The sequence below is a fragment of the Leopardus geoffroyi genome, chromosome A2, assembly GCF_018350155.1.
Source record: "Leopardus geoffroyi isolate Oge1 chromosome A2, O.geoffroyi_Oge1_pat1.0, whole genome shotgun sequence".
In the NCBI taxonomy this organism is placed as follows: Eukaryota; Metazoa; Chordata; class Mammalia; order Carnivora; family Felidae; genus Leopardus; species Leopardus geoffroyi.
In genome coordinates, this window is record NC_059331.1 from 67,534,216 (window position 1) to 67,545,535 (window position 11,320).

General features: G+C 41.4%; 1 pseudogene; it reads left to right on the forward strand.

Annotated features, from left to right (window-relative positions):
• The window catches only part of LOC123607232, a 31,902-nt pseudogene extending 22,873 nt beyond the window's left edge, over positions 1–9,029 (forward strand).
• The last annotated feature ends 2,291 nt before the right edge of the window (positions 9,030–11,320 follow it).

Genomic DNA, 11,320 nt, shown 5'->3' on the forward strand with positions numbered 1-11,320 from the left:
GGACTGGAAGGTGTGTGTGTACATGTGTGTGGATGTATGCTTGTGTATATGAGTGTGTGTGTGTTTGGGGGTAGATTTTGATATATTCCTGGGACTCTATTTTGAAAAGGGTGAATTTCATCCTAGCTTGAGCTTCCTCCTGAAAATCACCATGGACTGAATTTGAAGAAGTTGGAAGACAAATGTTCTAATTCCAAGAATGTGGACAAAGGCTGAAATTTTGTGTACAGTCTGTTTATCCCTGTTCTGAAAACAATCAAGGTTCTCTAGGATATTCTGGGGCTCCTGGGGGGCTCAGTCAGTTAAGTGTCCGACTTCGGCTCAGGTCATGATCTCATGGTCCGTGAGTTCGAGCCCCATGTCGGGCTCTGTGATGACAGCTCAGAGCCTGGAGCCTGCTTCAGATTCTGTGTCTCCCTCTCTCTCTGCCCCTTCCCTGCTTATAGTCTCTCTCTCTCTCTCTCTCTCTCTCAAAAATAAACATTTAGAAAAAAATGTTCTCTTAAAAAAAAAAAAAGATTCTCTAGGATATTCCTATCCTCGATAATTGCTGTTCCAGAATTTCCTGCTCAAGCCGTGTTCATCTGTTACTCACACTATCATCCGTATTGTAATGCCTCCTTTTCAATTTCCAAGTGCAATGGACTGAATATTTGAGCCCGACCCCCAAATCCATCTGTGGAGGCTCTAATTCTCAGTGTGATAGTATTCTGAGGTGGGACCTTCGAGAAGTAATGATGAGATTAGTGTCCTTACAAGGTGAAGTGCCCAAACTCTGTGTGTGTGTGTGTGTGTGTGTGTGTGTGTGTGTGTGTGTATGTGAGAGAGAGAGAGAGAGAGAGAGAGGACACAGCAAGTAAAAGTCTGTCCACAAACCAGAAAAAAGATTTTCACCGGAACATGACCATTCTGGCTCCCTGGTCCAGGACTTCCCAGCCTTTAGAACTAGTTTTGCTACTTAAGCCACATGGTCGATAGTGTTTTGTTAAATCAGTCCAAACTGACTAACAGCTGGCCCCTTTAAACACTTCTTTAGGGGCTCCTGGGGGGCTCAGTCGGTTGAGCATCTGCCTCTTGATTTTGGTTCAGGTCATAATTTTACAGTTGCTGGGATCGAGCCCCGTGTTGGGCTCTGCCCTGAAAGCATGCAGTAGGCTTGGGATTCTCTCTCTCTCTCTCTCTTTCTCTCTCTTTCTCCCCACCCCTCCCCCATTTGCATGCATGCATGCACCCATGCTTTCTCTCTGTCTCTTAAAATAAATAAATAAACATAAAAGAAAAACCCTTCTCTTTACTGCAGGGAGAATGCTGCTGCTCTCCTTGAAGCCTTCAGATGACTCTTCGTGGGTCATTAATCCCTCTGTCTGCATTTACTTCTAAGGTTGGCCCTGGAAAAATACAGGTTCCAGTTATGTGTGTCCTTGAAAAGATACAAAACTGTAAACACTTTTCTCTTCCTTACGATTTTCTTAATCGCGTCATTCTCTTCTCTAGCTAACTTCGTTGTAAGTGTGCAATAGTAATATATATTACATACGAAATGCTTGTTCATCGACTGTGTTATCAGTAAAGCTTCTGGTCAACGGTGTAGGCGATTAGGATTTACACTTGGAGGAGTCAAAAGTTATATGGGCATTTTTCACTGTGCAGGGCGTCTGTGCCCCTAACCCCTGTGTTGTTCAAGGCCAACTGTACGAATCTGCCTCGTCTCCATTCTGCTCCTGCTACACGGATACGCATGCTGTTTCCCAAATACATTTTGCTTTCATAAAGCCATTGAAATTTGCTATTTTCTCTCCCTGGAACACGGTCTCTAACAATATCCGAATGGTTCTTTCCTGCTTCGTCACAATTGTCTTCTTACTTAGCAAAGGGTCTATCCCGAATCATCCTTTATAAAAAGGCATTCCCAATTAATTTCTTACCCAGCTCTATTTGTCTGACATATCATGAAAATGTGTTTATTTTCTGTTTCTCCTTAGGAGCTTGCTGTAAGTTTATTCCTTAGGGTCAGGGACCTTGTCTCTTGTTCACTGCTGCAGCATTATCTGGAACAAATTGTCCTGAATAAATGAATGGTTACATTTACATCCATAGTTATAATTTGAAGGTAATTCTCTCTGTGGCTCTTGCCACACCTGATGTAATGATAGGATTCTTAGGTCCAGGAGTGAAATTTTCAGCTCAACCATTACATTACATTAAAGAGAGCACAGGGCTTGAATCACGGAATCTTTAATCCGACTTTACTCTTTGCTAACAGAGAAAGGTATGTTTTTCCAGTCTTACATTTCTCATCTGTAACATGGAGCCTAGACCTACCCTACTGGATTGTCAGGCAGATTACGTGAAAATAGATAAAAATAAATAAGTTACTGTACACGGTGCATAGCACATAATAACAGCGCAGTGAAAGGTCATTAGTATTTAGCATGGACAGAGACATACATCACCTTTCCATTAGAGAACCCGGTGACCCCCTGCTCCTTCTAAACCCAACATGGAAGTATCTGGAATGGCTTGGAATGTTTTGACTAATTTAAGATTTTACATATTACTACATCATTCTCAAGTGCAAAACAATGAAAGCTCCATTACGGTCATTGAATTAATTCCCTAACATGCCACCGTCCCACCCACACTTTTGCCTGACTTGACCATCTGATTCCAAGCCTGAGCACATCATTTTCCTTTTCAACAGTGTTATGCGAATCCTCCTTCCTGCCTGACTTCGTGTGTGCAGGTTGTGACCCTCTCAAGCCATTGTAACTGCCAACTTGGGTTTCCTCGCTGTTTACCTCTTGGTAATAGAGAGTCCAGGGGCAGATCTGTGTTTTCCATACCTGTTCGCTTCCTTTACAACTGTGAGTATTGCAAGTTTGCCTTGATCTTTCTGAATTAGAGAGGAAATAATGCCATACCTGTCCCATCAAGTGGAAGTCTGAGGCCTTCGGTAAGTGCTAGAAACTAGCAGCTTTCCACTCTCCTGAAAAACAAAATCATAGTCTTCCACCTATCGTTTTGCTTCAGGGGAGACGCACAAAGCACTGAGAGAGAAGGGCTACAACCAACGGATAACTCAACAAAGACAGCACTGTGAGTAATAGGGAGGGAGTTGTGCAACCAGATCATTGTTCACATTTCTCATCAGATTCTTGCAGCCCCAGAGACTAAAGGCCGGCATATAGGGGGTGGCTGTGGAAGGGGGCGGGGCTTATTTGGTTTATCCCAGAAGTATCATGGAATTCAACAGTTTTATATAGTTTGCTTCTTATCATACAATTGGGAAAAGATGCATAGATGTAGATCTCGGATCAGGTTGTTTCATGAAACTCGATACACCTAGTTAGGCTGTTTCTGAGCAGTAGGGACCAAGGGCTTCTGGAACATATTCCAAAAAAGCGTCATACAGGGGCGCCTGGGTGGCTCAGTCAGTTGAGCATCATCTCTTCATTTTGGCTCAGGTCATGATCTCATTGTTCCTGAAATCGAGCCCTCCTTCGGGCCCTGTGCTGACAGTAGAGAGCCTGTTGGGGTTCTCTCTCTCTCTCCCTCTGTCTCTCTTCCCCTCTGCCACTCCTGCTCTGTCTCTCTCACTCTCTCTTAAAATCAATAAACATTTTTTAAAAAGGCTCGCACAGAACTATAGCTGAAAAAGATTCTATTGAATCCAAGATGGAGTGAACAATTGTAATCCAAATGAGAAGAAACTTCTAGTTAGCAATAAGGGTCTCACAGGAAAAACCAGAGCCTTTCCATTGAGGTATGGGGAGTAGGTTTTGGATAATATACTTGACCAAACATAAGAAGGAAAAATAAAGAAGGAAACAATGGTCTCATTGTTGTTGGTTTTGCTTGTTTTGTCATAGGGCCATGTTTCACTGAGATGTGGCTGTATTCAAAGTTAATACCAGAGTCTTAATACATGCTGCATGATGTTGCATTTGGTAGTTGTCTCCCATGATGGATTTCTGCTGTGTTTTGTGTTTAATACAATTATGTGAACTGTATATGGTTCTATGAATTCCGTAAGTCCAGTTATTCCCAAGTTATCCATTTGTTTTCTATGCAAAATCCAAAACTACTGAAATATTGTAGGAATTTTCATAGAGAAGCACTGGTTTGGTCACTTAGTTACCATTTAGAAGCTGCACTAAGGTCTTACTTCTCCAAAAAGAACGGCTGACCAAATGCAAAACCCTTTTCTAAAATTATGTGTTCATTTCGTGTGAGCTTCCTATCTATTTTCCTGATAAGTTGTTTTGTGCATGATAAGGATACAGGTAATATCTTTCCACTTACAGTCTAAAAGAAGGTCTGTGAGAAAAGAAAAAAAAAAGGTATGTTTCTTTTTCCTTTCTTTTTTTTTTATTTTATTAAAAAAAATTTTTTTTAACGTTTATTTATTTTTGAGACAGAGAGACAGAGCATGAACGGGGGGGGGGGGGCGGGCAGAGAGAGAGGGAGACACAGAATCAGAAGCAGGCTCCAGGCTCCAAGCCATCAGCCCAGAGCCCCACACGGAGCTCGAACTCACGGACCGCGAGATCATGACTTGAGCTGAAGTCGGACACTCAACCAACTGAGCCACCCAGGCGCCCCTCTTTTTCCTTTCTAATAGAACCTGTAAGAGAGTCTTGTGAACTGGAAAAAATATATATATATACCGGATTGGTGTTTGAGTTCAACCAAATTTATTTTATAACCGAAGTTTATAAAATAAGAATAAGGGTTTGTGTACATAATTTTTATCTACCAGTTACTTTTTATGCTATAACAGTTTCACTACTTGCATTTTAAGGACGTTTGGTTTGGCCTGTCTTTGGAATTTGAAATCCCAAGTATGTATTCCTATAATTATACATGACTGAATAAAATTCTGAGTACAAGTTTACTGTTATAGAAAATTTAAATGATACATTTATTTAATTAAGGCTCTAGTTTCTTTCTAATGTGCTATTTTTCTAGTTATTCATACCTTTATCCAGTCCAGATAAAGTTAAATCGATAGCATATAATGAAGGCAAATGACTTTTCAAGTCGATAGTCTCAAGTATTTTCTACCCCAAAACAATGGAATTGAAATAATTTCATCAGGAATAGTGACTCTCTATAGTAATAATTTTCGTTTGCCCAGATTCATTTCAGAATAGGAAGGGTCCACATAATTGAAAACACATAAATCCTTCCAAGTACCTAATTACAGAAAAAAGTAGAGCATGTAAAATATAATTTAATTTTATTATTTTTACTACTATCTCTTTCAAATTCAGACCCAATTGTCTTTATATCTAAGTTAAGGAATAAATCCTGTTTTACTTTTGAGTTTTCTACTGTGATACTTCAACCATTTCATAATAAAAATAAACATACTTGAAGACTTTATTAAGATACTGTTTCTCAACTTAAAACTCGTGTTTGATCCGGCAGTCATTAAACGATATTGACAGATTTTCATCATATACCCAGTTTGTCCGGAGATGCGACAAATCAGTTCAAAAGCTATCAGTTGTCTCTGTGTAAAACAAATATGATTTAGTTTTAAAAGTTTAAAACCAACAAACGCACACTGAGAAAGTTATAGTTGATTGCATTTTTCCCAGTAAAGGGAAGATTGATTTTACCCTACTAGGATGTAAACGCAGGATTGCAGGGAATTTAAGTATTATCTACCAGATGTTGATTCCACTAAGCTATCTTTCTAGCTTCTGTTAGGGGCTTTTGATCACAGTTGGCTCGAAGTAAATAAATGGCAAGCTTACCCAGTGCTGCTAATACCAGCAGATGCGCCCCAGTCTCAGGGAAGCCAGGGGAGACAGCCGTGGGAGATCTTAGGAAAGAAACACATGGACGTCTTCAGCGGCATCATAGCACATCAACTCAATGGCAACTAAAGGACTGTGGTTGTGGGTTTCTTCCATGCTGGAAGACCAGGGCAAATCTTCTAACATTTGCTTTTAGCCACAAAGAGAGACTTTAATGACCTTCACCAGTTCATAGATCTAGCTCTAGGGTGTGTTATTTAGTAACCTAAAAGCTGTTCTAGAAATAGAGAAGCATTGTGTCCAGGTAGGAGCTTTGAGGCCCCATGCTATCCCTTGACTTTCCATTATAAACTCAGTCCCAACTGGATTTGACACCGTGTAGTCCTATCAGAAAGAATAAGATTGAACCAAAGAGTTAAATTTAAGCAAAGATGGAAAATGGAAACATACGTCATCAGAGAGTTTCGTAAATAACTTTAAAGTATAATTGGATGAGGGGCGCCGGGTGGCGCAGTCGGTTGAGTGTCCAACTTTGGCTCAGGTCGTGACTTCACAGTTCATGGGTTCAAGCCCCTCGTCGGGCTCTGTGCTGGTAACTCAGAGCCTGGAGTCCGATTTGAATTCTGTGTCTCCTGATTTTGATTTCTGCCCTTCCTCCTCTTGCACTCTGTCTCCCTTTCTCAAAAATAAATAAACATTAAAAAAATAGTAAAATATGTGTATATCACTGGCTGAATTTATTACTCATTCCACACAAATCCTCACCTCAAGTATTGGGCATGAGCCTAGCAGAGCGGTTGAGCACATTACATCCAGATCACCTGGATTCAGACTCCAGTTCTCACTGGTATGGATTTAGGCAAATTGCATCCGGATTTTGTTTCTTTTGTCTTCTGTAACATAGAGATAACAAGAGTCCCTATTTTATGCCCTTGTCATGTGGATTAAATGAGTTAATAGTTTTAAAGTGCTTGACAGATGCCTGATGGAAACTAAGCTTTGTTAATTATTACCTAGCTATCAATAAGGGGTTGGGACTGCAGAGATATGGGGAATTCTTGCCCATCGTTACCTATTTGGTGGGCTGAAAAGGCCCAGAAGTAGATGTCCTGACGTTGAGAAGACAGGGTGATGAAGCTATTGATGGGTCACTATCTACCTGTTGGAGATGTCTGCACCAGAAATCATTATTGACAGACTTTCCAAGGGGAGCGCCTATTTCACACATGATAGAATTCATTTCTTAGGTTGCCCTTAGCAACAATGCTAGTTTTTCCTTTGTTAGATCTCAAGTAGATGAGTTCAAAAGAAACTGTGAAAAATAAGTCTGGCTAGAAGATAATCAGGTTTCCGCACATCATTAAAAAAAAAAAAAAAAAAAAAGAGCCACCTAGAGACTCCAGCTATTACAACCAATTGGAAAAGCAGAACGAACAGAAAGTGTTTGGAAAGAATCATGCTTGGCTTTTGCATATGAAACTGGTATCGTTGACCTTTGCCGGTCAATTCCACACTTAGGTGTTGTTTCTACAACACGGGGAATAGATTTCAAAACATACGATAGCGTACTTAGCTCCTCGATTGCCGTCTTAATACGTTGCTCCCAGGGACAACCCCGTTCAGAATATTGGTGTTCACACACGTTGAAATTCATTTGCCACACCTGCTCTGAGCACAGTACCAATTGATAGCCCTGGGTGCGTTTGCCCATTCTTTTTGATTAGACATTTTAACTAACATGTTGGCCCTGAGAGGTAGATTACAGTTCCCTTTACAGAAAGGGAAATTGAGCGGTGTTGATTTACACACATGGCATCTGGAACCGGAATTTATACCTGTTGATACCCAACCCAGTGCTGTTTCCCCAAGACATATGCATTTGTACCAAAGGCAAGTGTCTCCCTCCTCCCAGCTTGGCATCACATCATACTTCTGAAGCCATCTAAGATTCTGAGGCCTTGCTTTAGAATGGTGCTCCTTGTATCTGCCTGTGATCTAGATGGCATAACTGAGACATGGTCCCTTTTTGATCCCTAATAAACACTAGGGGATTCTTTGTTACCAGGAATTTCTAACTCTAGGACCCTAGTACATTTCCCGCCTAAGCTATACACATCTAAAGTATCTCACTTCTCTGTCTTGCTATTTCCTCCCAGGTCTCATTCCAGCCATAGGGTTCTAATTAAATATGGAATGTGAGCTCTCTTCCAAACATCGAGTCTTGTAGTCCAGATCTTACCTGGACCAGGATAAGCGGTTCAGGTGGGGTTACTGGCTGTGCCCCTGCTTGTGGCTTATCTGCATATCCCACACCTCCCTACCCGCAGTGTTCTCCCTCTCTTCACTCATGGCAGTTGTCATGCAAATTTTTTACCTACAAGGGACTAGGCATCTTCCACCAAGGCTCTGTGGGTGTGGTTGGAAGTCTGAGATAGTTGTGCTTTCACATGGCTTTCCAACATCCAGCTATGGTTGGCACAAGGTTTGGGATGGCCTGACCCTGAGGTTTCATCCAGTGATTGCCCTTGATGTCTTGGGCTTTGGCTTCGGTGACAAACTGAGGCCACATCACTATTCCATATTTGAACAGGCTGGCATTGTGGAGGCATCTCTGTGGCATCTGGAGCTACCAAACCACAAGATCAACCTTTTGTCTCATGATTACGGAGATATCGTTGCTCGGGGGCTGCTCTATAGGTTCAAGCAGAATTGATCTGGGAAGCTTGCCATAAACAGTCTCTGTCTCTCGAAGGGACGTGTACTTCCCAAGACTCACCGTCCTCACCTTCTCCAAAAGTTTCTCAAAGATGGAAACATGCTGTCGTCTATCCTCACGTGATTGATGAACCTTCTCCTGAGGTCTCACCCCCCGTCTTCGGGCCATGCGCCTGACACTCTGAGAGCAAGCCGTGGGACATGTAGGCAGGGATATAGAACGATGATGGCAATTCAGTTATCGACAGTCTCTTACAGGATTTCAGCCAGAGAAGGAAGTTTAGAAGATGTTGGGTGGGAGCTCTTACTTCTGTAACAGTTGCCATTTACTTTTCTCGATGGGCCATTGGATCATGTGAATCCCTATCAGTGCTGATTCTGGATAACTACATCAACCTCTCTCCACAGCTGGAGGATCCCATGGGCTTCTTGAATGCATACATGGGCTTCATCAACTCCTTCTGAGCTGGAAAGAGTAGCTTCCCTGTGTTATCTCCCCTACCCCCTGATCTGCTGTGTATTCCACTTAGGAAGAAATGCCCAAGAGGTCCTGGCCACCAAACACCACTCCCTCACAGGAGTCCACTTGACCCACACTGGTGATCCACATACAGGAGAAAGCCCGCAGAAGCACGTTCTAAGGGCGACCCAACAGTGCACCTTCCATTCTAACATCTGAGCGAGTGTCCGGACTTGCCTTTGTCCTTGCGCCACTAGGAAATTCTGATGAGCACCACTACTCACAGAAACAGAAAGACAGAGAGACATTTTTTTTAAATGTTGATTTATTTTTGAGAGAAAGAGACATAACACCAGGAGAGGAGGGGAAGAGAGAGGGAGACGCAGAATTGGAAGCAGGCTCCGGGTTCAGAGCTGTTAGCACAGAGCGCCACGTGGGGCTGGAACTCACGAACTGTGAGATCATGACCTGAGCTGAAGTCAGCCGTTTAACCCACTGAGCCACCAATGCGCCCCGGCAGAGAGACGTTCTTAAACGTCTTTTTAACACTGCTATGGACTTTTCTGAACTATTTAGAAATGCTCACTTCTGGCCCACTTTCAACTGGAATCCTATGGTAAAGAATGAGGGGAGGGTGTCTCCTTACCTGTCCTCAAATGGCTTTAGGGACACATGCTTCCGGAAGTTCTCTAAGTAACAGTTTCGTGAGAGTGAGCCTCCTTTGTGAGAATTTTGGCTTTAGTTTCATCAGCTGCTTTTAATTGCAGACATTTCATTAAAATCGGTTTGGGTTTGAATAATGCAGTATTCTAAGTACACTTTAAGACTATGATTTACCTACACATATTATATATGGATACTAGAACCAGCGGATGTTCTGGCACAGTAGTGAACCTTTATAAACAGGTTTAATTTCTGAATAAATTGAATTAACTCCAAACTATTTACAGAATGTCCTAAAATCACAGGATATTAAGGGCCAGTCGCATCTGTGCCAGAAATGTACTGTTAAACCAACAATCTGACTCTTCATCCTGTAGCGTAAGTCCCTCCCGAGCTGGAGAGGAGAGGATCGTTGGATCGTCCAGATTCCTATGCCGAAGGTACATGGATCCCTTTCATGACAATTGTGTAGCTTCTCATTGGTTGGCCCCCAGAGGCTTCCTCATGTAGTTCAGTGATTCCTGTACTTTACAGACAGGAAAGTTCCAGAAACTTCAAGAACAAATTCTGAAAGGCCTGTGAGTAAATGATGCTGCATATTTTTTTTTCTTTTCTTTTCAAGCCAGACTTTCATTGTCGTAGTCAAAACAGGATGATTGATTGTTTAAAAAGCTTTGTTAGCAATTTCAAGTGTAACACCTTTATATTTTCCAAATAAAAATGAATTTGGACCCAAAAAGAAGGAAAGAAAGGAAAATGTGAGCCCTGTTAAGGTCCTTTCATGGCCGTGTTTTTATTTGATACAGTAGTCCCCCGTAACTGTGGATCTGGAAGCACATGGTCCTTCCGATGCACTGTCAGAAGGTAATAGCAGCCTAATGCTGCATCACAATGTCTACACCATTTGTCTCACTGAATCTCATCATGTAGGCATTTCATCATTCACATCATTATAAGAAGGAGGAGCACAGAACAATAAAATATTTTGAGAAAGAGAGATGGCATTCACATAACTTCTAATACGGTGTATTGTTATAATTATCCTGTTTTATTAGTTATTGTTGCTAATCTCTTACGGTGTCTAATTTATAAATTGAACTTTATTATGTGTACGTATATGTAGAAAAAAAAACCCAGTATATATAGCATTTGGAACATACGCCCCGCAGATGTGGGGGGACTACTGAATTGGATTACTTATTTTGTTTTATGCTGCACTATGTGCATATTGACTATATGTTTTCCTCATATACACATAAGTCTAGAAGGTCTTGCTTCTTGCCTTTCTATAGAGCTGTCATTTCTTGGCTTAGATATAGAAATTTGACACAAATATTTGTGGAGTGAATAGATATCCAAATAGCCGGTTATCTGATACGTTCAGGATACAATATCCGGGTGTGGGATTGCTTTTCGAGGCAGAATTTGGAATTCCAACTGAGGCTTTATGGCCTACAAAATAGTTCTCCCTTTGGCCAGTCCTATTCTACACAGACATCCACATGTATTCACGGGAAAATTAGAAACACTGAGACATTGTAGGGAAATTTTCATAAGGCTAGATAATAAGTGGTAATATCCATGTGGATGCGGTATGATGATCAGTGGATCGTGGGGTCATGTGTGTGTATATGTATTTTAGTGTTCTTACTAGGAAAGAAAATATTAACAATCTCATATTAGTCCTCAGATATCTTATTTATATTTTACTGGTTAT